We start from the raw sequence: 10131 nt of genomic DNA on the forward strand, positions 1-10131 counted from the left end.
TTACAAAATCTTGACAGACAGTTCAGTGTTACACGTCATACCCATCTGAACACACATGCTAATGCCAATCCTGTGTAACAGACTGTATGCATGCACATATATCTTGCTAATGCATCTACTGCAGTATTGGCTCAATAGCTCAGTCTGTTAAATTCCTAGCATGCTGTACATTTTGCATCACATGCTTGTGAATACAACAAATAATGCCTGAGTCCAGCAATTTTAACAGAAACAGGTTGCTGCTACTGCATTCACTGCTAACCATCTAAACACGTCAAATGCCTGTAGGTAGGGACACATTCCACAAATATGTATACACTACCTATATGTCACCTAACACTTTTGGATTGGTACTGTTACATAACATATGTACCTTAAGCACATGCCTCAGCTGGACTGTTATGAGTCCCTCACCCTGGCTATGTTGTAACAAAAGAGATGACCCTGTTCCCTCACTGGCATATACAGCTTGCTGTCCTCCAATGTGTTCACACTCCCCAGTATGACTCCTGAGCAAAACACAGCAGCTGCAGCCTGCAACATATGTGGCACTAAGTTCAGCTACCTGCTACAGACCTACCATACCTCACAAACATTTAGAACAAGGGATCCACACAACACCCACACATAAAGGCATGGGGGCAAAGGTCAGGCTACAGGGGCATGTGTCACAGTTTTTCCCTACAAACATACACAGCTGATAGACAAGCAGCAACTGCAACAGCATGCATATTCTGATGCATATAAAGTATTACACTCACATCTGTCTTTTCCCTTACTGACCTCAACCCACATTGTTTTACACTAAACTGCCACATAATCAGAAAGTCTGTTTACATTGGCCAAACATAGCATGCCAAACTATGGACATACTACATAAATCCCAACAGTGGATAGCATTTCTACCGACCCTTTTTGATTCTGTAGTCTCTACACCTCCATAATGCCCATCGCACAGACTAAGAAAGGGGCCAAGGCCTACATGAAGGCCTTAAATATAGCACTATTGTGCCATGCCATTGGCTAATGAAAGTGCAACCCAGCTATTCTGGATACAATTAGCAAGTCTGAGCTACAGGTTGGTGTATAGGCAATCATCTGTTCATGAGCATTACCTACAAAAGGCAAGCAGATGCCTATGGTAAACAGCTCTGTGACTTTCTTTACAAAGTCAGACTGTGATATCACAAGCAATATTCTTCAGGATTTCTGCAGAAAAAAGATAACAGCACTCTATCAGATAAGTAACAGAAGCCCCCATGTAATGGGATGCAGATGGAAGGATGCAGTTATGGGGAATACAGATTACAACAGTAGGCCAGTAGTACATATTTTGGAATGATATGTTGCTGATAGTCAGCTGTCCAGCACCTAGAGGCTTCCCTGTCAACTCTGCCTGCTGTGACATACATCACAGCTGTGGCCCTCTGAGTCCCTCCTACAATGGTCGGCTCCTGTACGAATGCTTCTGGACTGTGTGTTAGACAATAGTAGTAAGAGCTTACAAAGTAAGGGAATGAATACAGTAACAGATATTACTATACCATAACTGTTTTCTGAGGGTTCTGGCATGTGGCAGCCAGATTCTCCACAGTCTGACAACAAATATAACATATTGTCCAGCTGTTTACCAGACATCCACATTATTCTGGCAGAGGGTCCACATATATCAGCACATGTACACATGTCACACTCATCTATGTACTATAGAAGTCGGACGCCTAAAGGGAAGATACCCTACAGCAAGTCTGCAGTGATGTCTGTCATTGCATCACATGGATGTTGCTGGACTGTCCCCATATACTTGTAGTAACACTCACCAATTTGTCAGATGATGGCTGTATGACATGGTACTGGGACATAACCCATAGTGGACACACCACAGTAGATGGCATTGATGGGAGTGAAGGCATAATAACACACTCCATCACAGCACACAGGACCAGAACCAGTATTCATAGCATCATAGGATCATAAGAGTTTACTAGCCTATTGGCCCTGAGGCCCTTATAAACCTAACCAAGAGCTGACCCCATGTTTATACAAGTCAGCATTTGATTCCCTAGTCCAACAGGGACATGGGTGGAATCCCAAGGGTGTATTTCCTGTTTCCCATCCTGTTATCCAGGTTGCATTTCAAAAGGGATAAAGAGGTACTCTGCTTCATGTGGAGAGGTAGTCTATTCCACAGATGGGGGAGTCTCTGGGACATAAATCTGTCCCACCAACAAGTCCTGTTGATCTCACAGACCAGGTTGAGTGTGTGTGTGTGGGTTACTTGAGTGGCGCATGACTTGTGGATATGCAGCAGTCCCATCAAGATGAGATTCATGATCAGCTTGTATGCCAGACAGAGGTCAAATCTGAGTTGTCTGTATGAAACTGAGTAGAGGGTTATTGTTTTTAGCCTATCTGTGTATGGTAGATGTTTGAGGCCCTGGATTCTCCTGGTGAGGAATCTCTGTGGTCTCTGCAGCTGCTGCAATTGCATTGTGAGGTACATGCCAAAAGGGGCATTGTACTCAATAATGGGCCTTATAAGGGAAGAATACAGGGATGTTATGGCCTTCTTGTCCCTGGATGAGATACCCTTACTGATGAGGTGGGCCTTGTAGAAGGCTTTCTGTACAATGGAAGCAATATAGCGGTCAAAAGTCAGGTTGCTATCAACCTGTGTGCCCAAATCCCTCACAACTGATTACATGCTTAGAATGTTGTTATTAATGTGATAATTTGCAGGGATGTCACTCTCCCCAAAGGGGATGATGATGCATTGTTTGGTACTCAGCTTGAGGCCATGTTTCTGGAACCAGTCATTTGTCTGAGTGAGACTTTCTTGGAGGATGTCCACATCACTAGGGAATGTGGTGACAGCATCCAGCATGCAGTCATCTGCAATCTTAGTCAATCATAGCCCACTGGTTTTGCTCTGCACCTCAGAAAAATATATCCCAAATAATAGAGGCCCCAAGACAGAACCCTGGAGTACAACGCTTGTTACAAGTCTACTGTTTGAAGTAGCTTCCCCTATTTTGACTAGGTGGGTTCTATCAGAGCGCAGTTTGCTACCCATCTGGTAACATACAGATTGCTGCCTAGTTGAGAGAGTTTTATCTATTATGGCTGACTGGGGAATAGTGTCAAAGGCTTTGGCCAGGTCAAGGTAGGTGGTGTGCACTGTCCTCCCCTCTTCCATGGCTTTGGTGACTGTCTCAAAGAAGTCAACCAAATTTAACAGACATGAGCTCCCCTTGACAAAGTCAAACTATGTGGGATCGAGTGTTTGGAGGTTGCCAAATGATCTTATTAATGAGGTCCATGATAATCGGTTCCATGGCCTTGCAGATCAGGTTAGTTAGGCTGATGGGTCTATAATTTCTCAGATCGGTGGATGCTCCACCTTTATGCAAAGGAATGACAGTGGCTATCCTCCACTCAGCTGGGACAAAGGCAGTACTCAGTCTTTGGTTGAATAGGTACTCAGCTTGAGGCCATGTTTCTGGAACCAGTCATTTGTCTGAGTGAGACCCTCTTGGAGGATGTCCACATCCTGGGAGGCAACAGGCTGTTCTCTGGCAGAACAAGCTTTCTATACTACTACCACACACCCTTGGAGTACCACAAGGCTCCATATTAGGGCCTCTACTGTTCTCAGTTTTCATTAATGACTTATATACTGTCATCCCAAACATCAGCTGTATCCAATACGCTGACGACTCCACTCTGGTTTGCTCAGCCACATCTCTCACAGATTTGAAGAATGCCACCCAGTCCACCTTTAATATTGTACAAAACTGGCTAACTAGCTGCTGGCTATTATTAAATCCCAAAAAAACTAAAATGTTCCTATTCTCACCTACTGAAAGGTCTGCAACTTTTTCTTTCACCATTAACGCAAAAGATGGTACTGTTATCTCCCCAGACCCCTCTACAAAACTGCTTGGTGTCATTATTGACAATAACCTAAAATTTGAACTTCATGTTAATCAACTAATAAAGAACACCAATAAAAAACTTGGTTAATTGTACAGAATTAAAGCCTTTCTAACCCCTCTAGCTAAGATTGCCATTGGCCAGTCTCACCTAATTTCAACACTTACATATACTTCCCCCCTTCTGTCTAATCTAAACAAGTCACTACTTAACAGACTGTCTCTCTGTTACAATCACATTGCCAGATTTGTCACTGGCCTGCCATGCAAAACCCACCACTGCATTAACCTCAAACAGCTTGGGTGGCTATAATTCCCCAGTCTCATACAATATAACCTTCTGATCATAGCTAACAAGATTCTCTATAATCCAGATAACACACCAGCTCTTAGAAATATTATCACCGCCCAAACTAATCAGAGATTGCTTCAATCCTCTAATAAACTTCAAATTCTTGCAATCAAAACCAACAATACAGCAGGAGTATCTCTCTTGGCAAACTCTGCAGGTAGAACATGGAATCAACTCCCAGCTGACATTACTATGCTCTCCTCCCAACGGGAATTTAAGACCAAACTCGAACAACATATGGCACTAAACTGGCTCTGTCACTGTAACAAACCTGGCTAGCCAGCTTAAATAAATGTATAAAAATCTACTAGATGTCAATGCTAATGTGTTTTCATTTCTCCTCACTATAACTAGTGCTTACAAATGTCATGAAACGGTCTACTTTTGAATGTCAAAATATTAACTGCAATAGCTTACTTATATTTGACTGCATTGCTACGTTCACCTTTGTTTCTGTTATATTGTCAAAACCAAAAGAACGGAAGGTGCACAAAATAACTATGAATCCTGCACAAAGCACCTCGGACCCAGATGAATAAAACACGAACAGCTTTAATGTGGAGAACAGTACGTAACAAAAGGTTTAACGCTGACAATGTAAAACCACGTTTTCATCTCCAACTTCATCAGCTACAAACAGTCTTTCTACTTTCACCTTTTATATGTTGAGTAATTAAATCCTAACCAATGAAGTATTCCTGATTCCATGTATCTATATACATGCTCGTATAGTGCTTTGGTGTAGTTTTGGGTATTGGTGCCAGTTCCTACAGAGGGGGAGGGGGCTGTGAAGCTGTTTATACCATCCCTAAGGAGGCTGTAATCAACTTTGGAGACATGTTTATGTTTGATCCTAGCTATACAGGTATTGTGGGAGATGGTGACTTCAAAAGTGACCGCTTTATGGTGGGATCTTACCCGGGGATGATACTGTAGGAATGCTGCAGTGGTTACATATGTTGTTTAATACCATGTCCAACATATTTTTACCTCTTGTGGGGGTATCATCTAGCTGTTCAAAGGTGGGCATTTGTGTTCTGGCATAAGTAGTTCTTCCAATCTATGTTTGAGTATTTAAAGTCATGCAGGATCAGGGTAAAGGGTTGAATTCTGATAGAGTCAAACAGGTCCATATAGGTGGAATGGGCATCTTGAGTCAGATTTGGGGGACAGTATCTAGCTATGATTTGAATAGGGGTCATGTCAATGGTTAACTGCACCTTGAGTGTCTCCTGTGCGTCAAACTGTTTGACCAGCCTGGAGGTGTGTATGTCTTTGATATATATTGAAACTCCACCTCCTTTGGCTTTACTGCCCACATTTTGGGCACTGACTGTATGATAGGATGGGTAACCAGGTAAGAATGGGGTGCTCTCTGCAGCTGTGAACCAGGTTTCTGTGACTGCACAGATGTCAGCATTTTCCAGGGTTAAGAATGCTTGCAATGAGTGCTGTTTCATGTTTAGACTCCTAGCATTTAGCAGTACGACCTTTAACATGTGTTTTGTTGACATTTATATGATGGTAGTTTTAACCTCATCACTTTTCCTAAAAAAAGGCACTATGGGGGAGGCATGAAGCTTTGCCAGAGGCCTTAAGCCCAGGTGGGACAGATGCAGGTCATCTCTGGCAAAGCATAGTGGTCTGTCGATCATATCTTCCCAGGCTGTCAGGTACTGGATCCACCTGTAATGGCACCAGAAACTAAGCCAATTGTTAATCATTTCCTGTTTGTATTGAGGCATCATACTGGCTGACAGCAGAATGCTGCTTAAGGCTAGGGACATACCTGCCTGCGACACATAATCAATGAGCTCAATCATGTCTCTCTTCATATAGTCCAGGGAGGTTCATCTCACTTCATTCATGCCAGCATGGACTATGACAGAGTCATAACAGTACCTGTTGTTGAGAGACATCAGTGCTTATGGGATATGGCAGATTCTGGCACCTGACAGACAGCTAACTGTGACTTTCTCCTTATCCAGCCTGGTGAGAGACACATCTGTGTGTCTCACAATGGAGTCTCCTATGACTAACATGTTGGGTTTATGGTGAAGCCTTAGTAGCTGTATAGACACAGGTGTGTGGACTATGCATGGTATGTGGTGTGGAGGGCTGTGGAGATCATGTGTGTTTCTGCCTCGGAGGTCACCTTTGTTTGGATGTGTTTATGTTGAGGACCTCCGCATATGTGGTTGTGTGTTGTGTAGGTTTGGGTGGTGTTTGAGGTGTAGTGATTGTGCTGACATCCTTTTCGGTGCCAGATATACTGGCTTGAGGGGGAGAGCATGGACTCTAAGTTCCTAATCTACTTGCATCTCTCTCAAATTGTGTTCCTAGGTGGTGGTAGTAGATGGTTTTCCGTGAAGCTGTAGGATATTGTCCATCTATATTTGTCAGAATCTGAGGAAGAATGACCAGGGAGACCTAAGGGGTAGGCCTAAAGCCCAAATGCTTAAACCAAAAGTAAGAGGTTTACAATAACACTTACAATTTAGACAAGTTGTAAACAAGCAGTAACAAATGCAACAGAAAATATGCAGTTGAACACTTTAGAGAACAAGCAGCAAGTAGCAGGAAAACGCATGATCAGCAGGAAAACACAAGATGTATTGCCACTATGTTGCTGATAGCCACATACATACTAAGTTGATACATGGTGGGGTATCATGTAGCAGTTAGCAGAGGATACTGCTGGTGAATTTGGATGTGCAGGATGTGTTACATAGTGAAGAGAAATGTACGTGGTCCTGTGACATGTTCCCCTCTTCTTGTCTTTCCTGAAACCATGTACAGATGGAGTCATCTGCCTTTTACTGCTGCCAAAAACAATGTGATTCTGGATGGCTTCAAACTGCATCATAACAACCTGCTTTCGAGAAGTCACCAGAATCATGAGCAAAATGCTGCACTGTGGGCTGACCTCGTATCAGTAAACCAAGTAGGGCTACAGAAAAGAAGATACGAGGGGGTCCAACACCAGGCAACCGATATGATACATGCTGCACGGCAAAGGGTTGCTGCTCTGGCCAGGCACTGTGCTCCCACCGGTGGAAGGCCTGCAGCAGAACAACTACTCTCAGCCACTGAGGAGTTCCTAGAATAGCTGGTTTCAACCACCAGCTCCTAGGCATCCATCACCCCATACGTTGTGGAGGTGGGTGGCACAGCTTCCACAGCAAAGAAGCTTCCAGGTAAGCCTCCTGTGTTCATCACTCTAGTACTGTAGCAGTCATTGTGGCAGCCTCTGCATACCAGTACCCAGATGTCAGGTCAATCTGCATGTGGGGATGCTTGTTTGTATCACACACTTGTGCACACTTATTCAGAATGCCAGCAATTTAGGCAGTATCAGGGTTCCTACTGCACATGTTGATATACACACATATTATCCTGTAACAATGCCACATTTGTGTTTGCTGACAATACCTCTCCCTCACATTTCCATAGGTACATCTGGTGTGGCCAGAGTCCAACATCCTGTAGCCGGTGAGTGGGCAACTGTTTAGGTATGGCTCACATATACTCTATGAATGCTAAGTTTGCCATAGACACAACTGTTATCCTTAGCCAGAGTACAATACTTGTATGTTCAGTTTTGGAGGGGTTCACTGCAGTGCATGGAATCAGTAATCACAGTAGTGTATTTGCAGGAACTGTAACATATTTGCACTTATTTTTGTGAAGTTCTATGCAGTCAGCTATACAGGGGGCAATAGTATGTTCAAGGCGGGTGCACTGTATTTTAGACGTAGGTCTATCACATACACTGACATATCACTTATCTCACAGGTGTATTGTACTGGTAACATTAACCAGATGTAGCTGCAGTGCATGTTATTAAGGGTATGTCTTGTCTGTGTATGTCATAGTCTGCTTGTGTGTTGTGCATGGGATCAGTAATAAGATGTGGTATTTATAATGCAGTTGTGGCACCTCACCTGTATATGTGTGTGGAACAGCAGACATAATAGTGCAGGTATTAATGTAGGTATGTTGTCTTCCTCCTCACAGGTGACCATGGGGGTTGGAGTGTGTTCCTCACACAGCCCAATGTCAGTGTCTCATCAGACTCTGATGATGATGGTGGCCATAGTGAGGCAAAGTTGGGGTTGTTGGAGGCTGAATTTGTCCCATGGGTTGACATCCCACTTTCTACCCAGATGCCCCTGCATACAGTCAGTATGACCACACAAACCCAGTCCCCTGCAGTCACAGATATTGGACAGTCAGAGCTTGGTGGCATCAAACAGGAGAGTGTGGCAACAATGGCATCAATGAGTGCAGACATTAGCCATAGCCAGAGATCTGGCAAGGTCTCACATAGGCAGATTGACAGGGGTGTTTGAAGGAGGACTACTGCAGAGGGCCCATATCTATACAGGAAGAATGCAGAGTCCCTGTAATCACAACTATGCAGGTAAAAGCTACACTCTCTGAAGCCAAAAACACAGCATTCATGGGACCGGACAACATCCCGGACTGCGTTTTACACGAACTTCAAAACAAACTGGCTCCCCACTTAAGCACCATGTTCAGTAATAGCCTCACATCAGGTTTTGTGCCTACTGAATGGCACACAGCAACAATTATCCCACTCCACAAAGGGGGAGCCACCACTGATAGCAGGAACTATCGACCTATTAGCCTGACGAGCCTGGTCTGCAAGACCATGGAACGTATCATCATGGAACTCATAAACAAAGACATTGGTAACCTCCAAACTCTGGATCCCACCCAGTTCAGGTTTGTGAAAGGCAGATCATGCATCCTGAACCTGATCGACTTCTTTGAGGCAGTCACCAAAGCCGTAGATGAGGGTAAGATGATTCACACAGCCTATCTTGACCTTGCCAAGGCTTTCAACACCATCCCTCATTCTGGAATTATAGCTAAACTCACTAAACTAGGTATAATTCCCTACATCACAAGATAAGTTGCCAACTGGCTCACAGAACCCACAATGTAAAAGTTGCAGACTCCAAATCTGACCTCAAAGCAGTGACAAGTGGAATACCACAGGGTTCCATCCTGGGACCTCTCCTGTTTGGTATCTACTTCTCTAAAGTACAGGCTAACACAGAAGGCCTCTGGCTAATGAAGTTCACAGATGACTGCAAACTAGGAGCCATAGTCAAGTCCCCAAATGATGTGGACATCCTAAAGAAGAGCCTCGCTGAGGCAGATGCCTGGTGTCAGAGCCATGGCCTCAAGCTCAGTGCCAAAAATTGCAGTGTCATCCCCTTTGGTGAAAACTCTGTACCCATGAATTACCACATAGGCAGCAATCTACTTAACACCGAATGTGTGATAAGAGTCCTTGGGACCCAGGTGAACAGTAGTCTCTCCTTTGATAGTCACATTGCTACAGTAGTCAGGAAGTCCTTCTACATGGCACACCTCATCATAAAAGGGTTCTCATCCAGGAAAAAAGAGGTCATTGTTCCCCTCTACTTGACACTCATTAGACACATTATAGAGTACAATGCCCCTTTTGGAATGTACCTCACAAGATATCTGCAGCAGCTGGAAAGGTTACAAAAGTACCTAACAAAGAGGATTACTGGCCTCAAACAGATGCCCTACACTGACCGCCTCAAAAAACTCCAGCTTTACTCCGCAGCATATCGCCTACTCTGAGGTGATCTCTGCCTAACATATAAAGCTATGTCAAACCCAGAGCTGTTGGACATGCTACACCTAAAGAAATCCCAATCCCTCTGAGCTACATGCTCTAGGGAACTAAACCTTGTCACCACAATAAACAGGACATGCTGGAGGGATAGATTCCTGTCTCAGAACTTCCCATACTCTGGAACAGGCTACCCATCTATGTCAAGCAAA

This window comes from Protopterus annectens, chromosome 3.part0 (assembly GCF_019279795.1).
Source record: "Protopterus annectens isolate FY-2018-M chromosome 3.part0, PAN1.0, whole genome shotgun sequence".
Taxonomy (NCBI): domain Eukaryota; kingdom Metazoa; phylum Chordata; order Ceratodontiformes; family Protopteridae; genus Protopterus; species Protopterus annectens.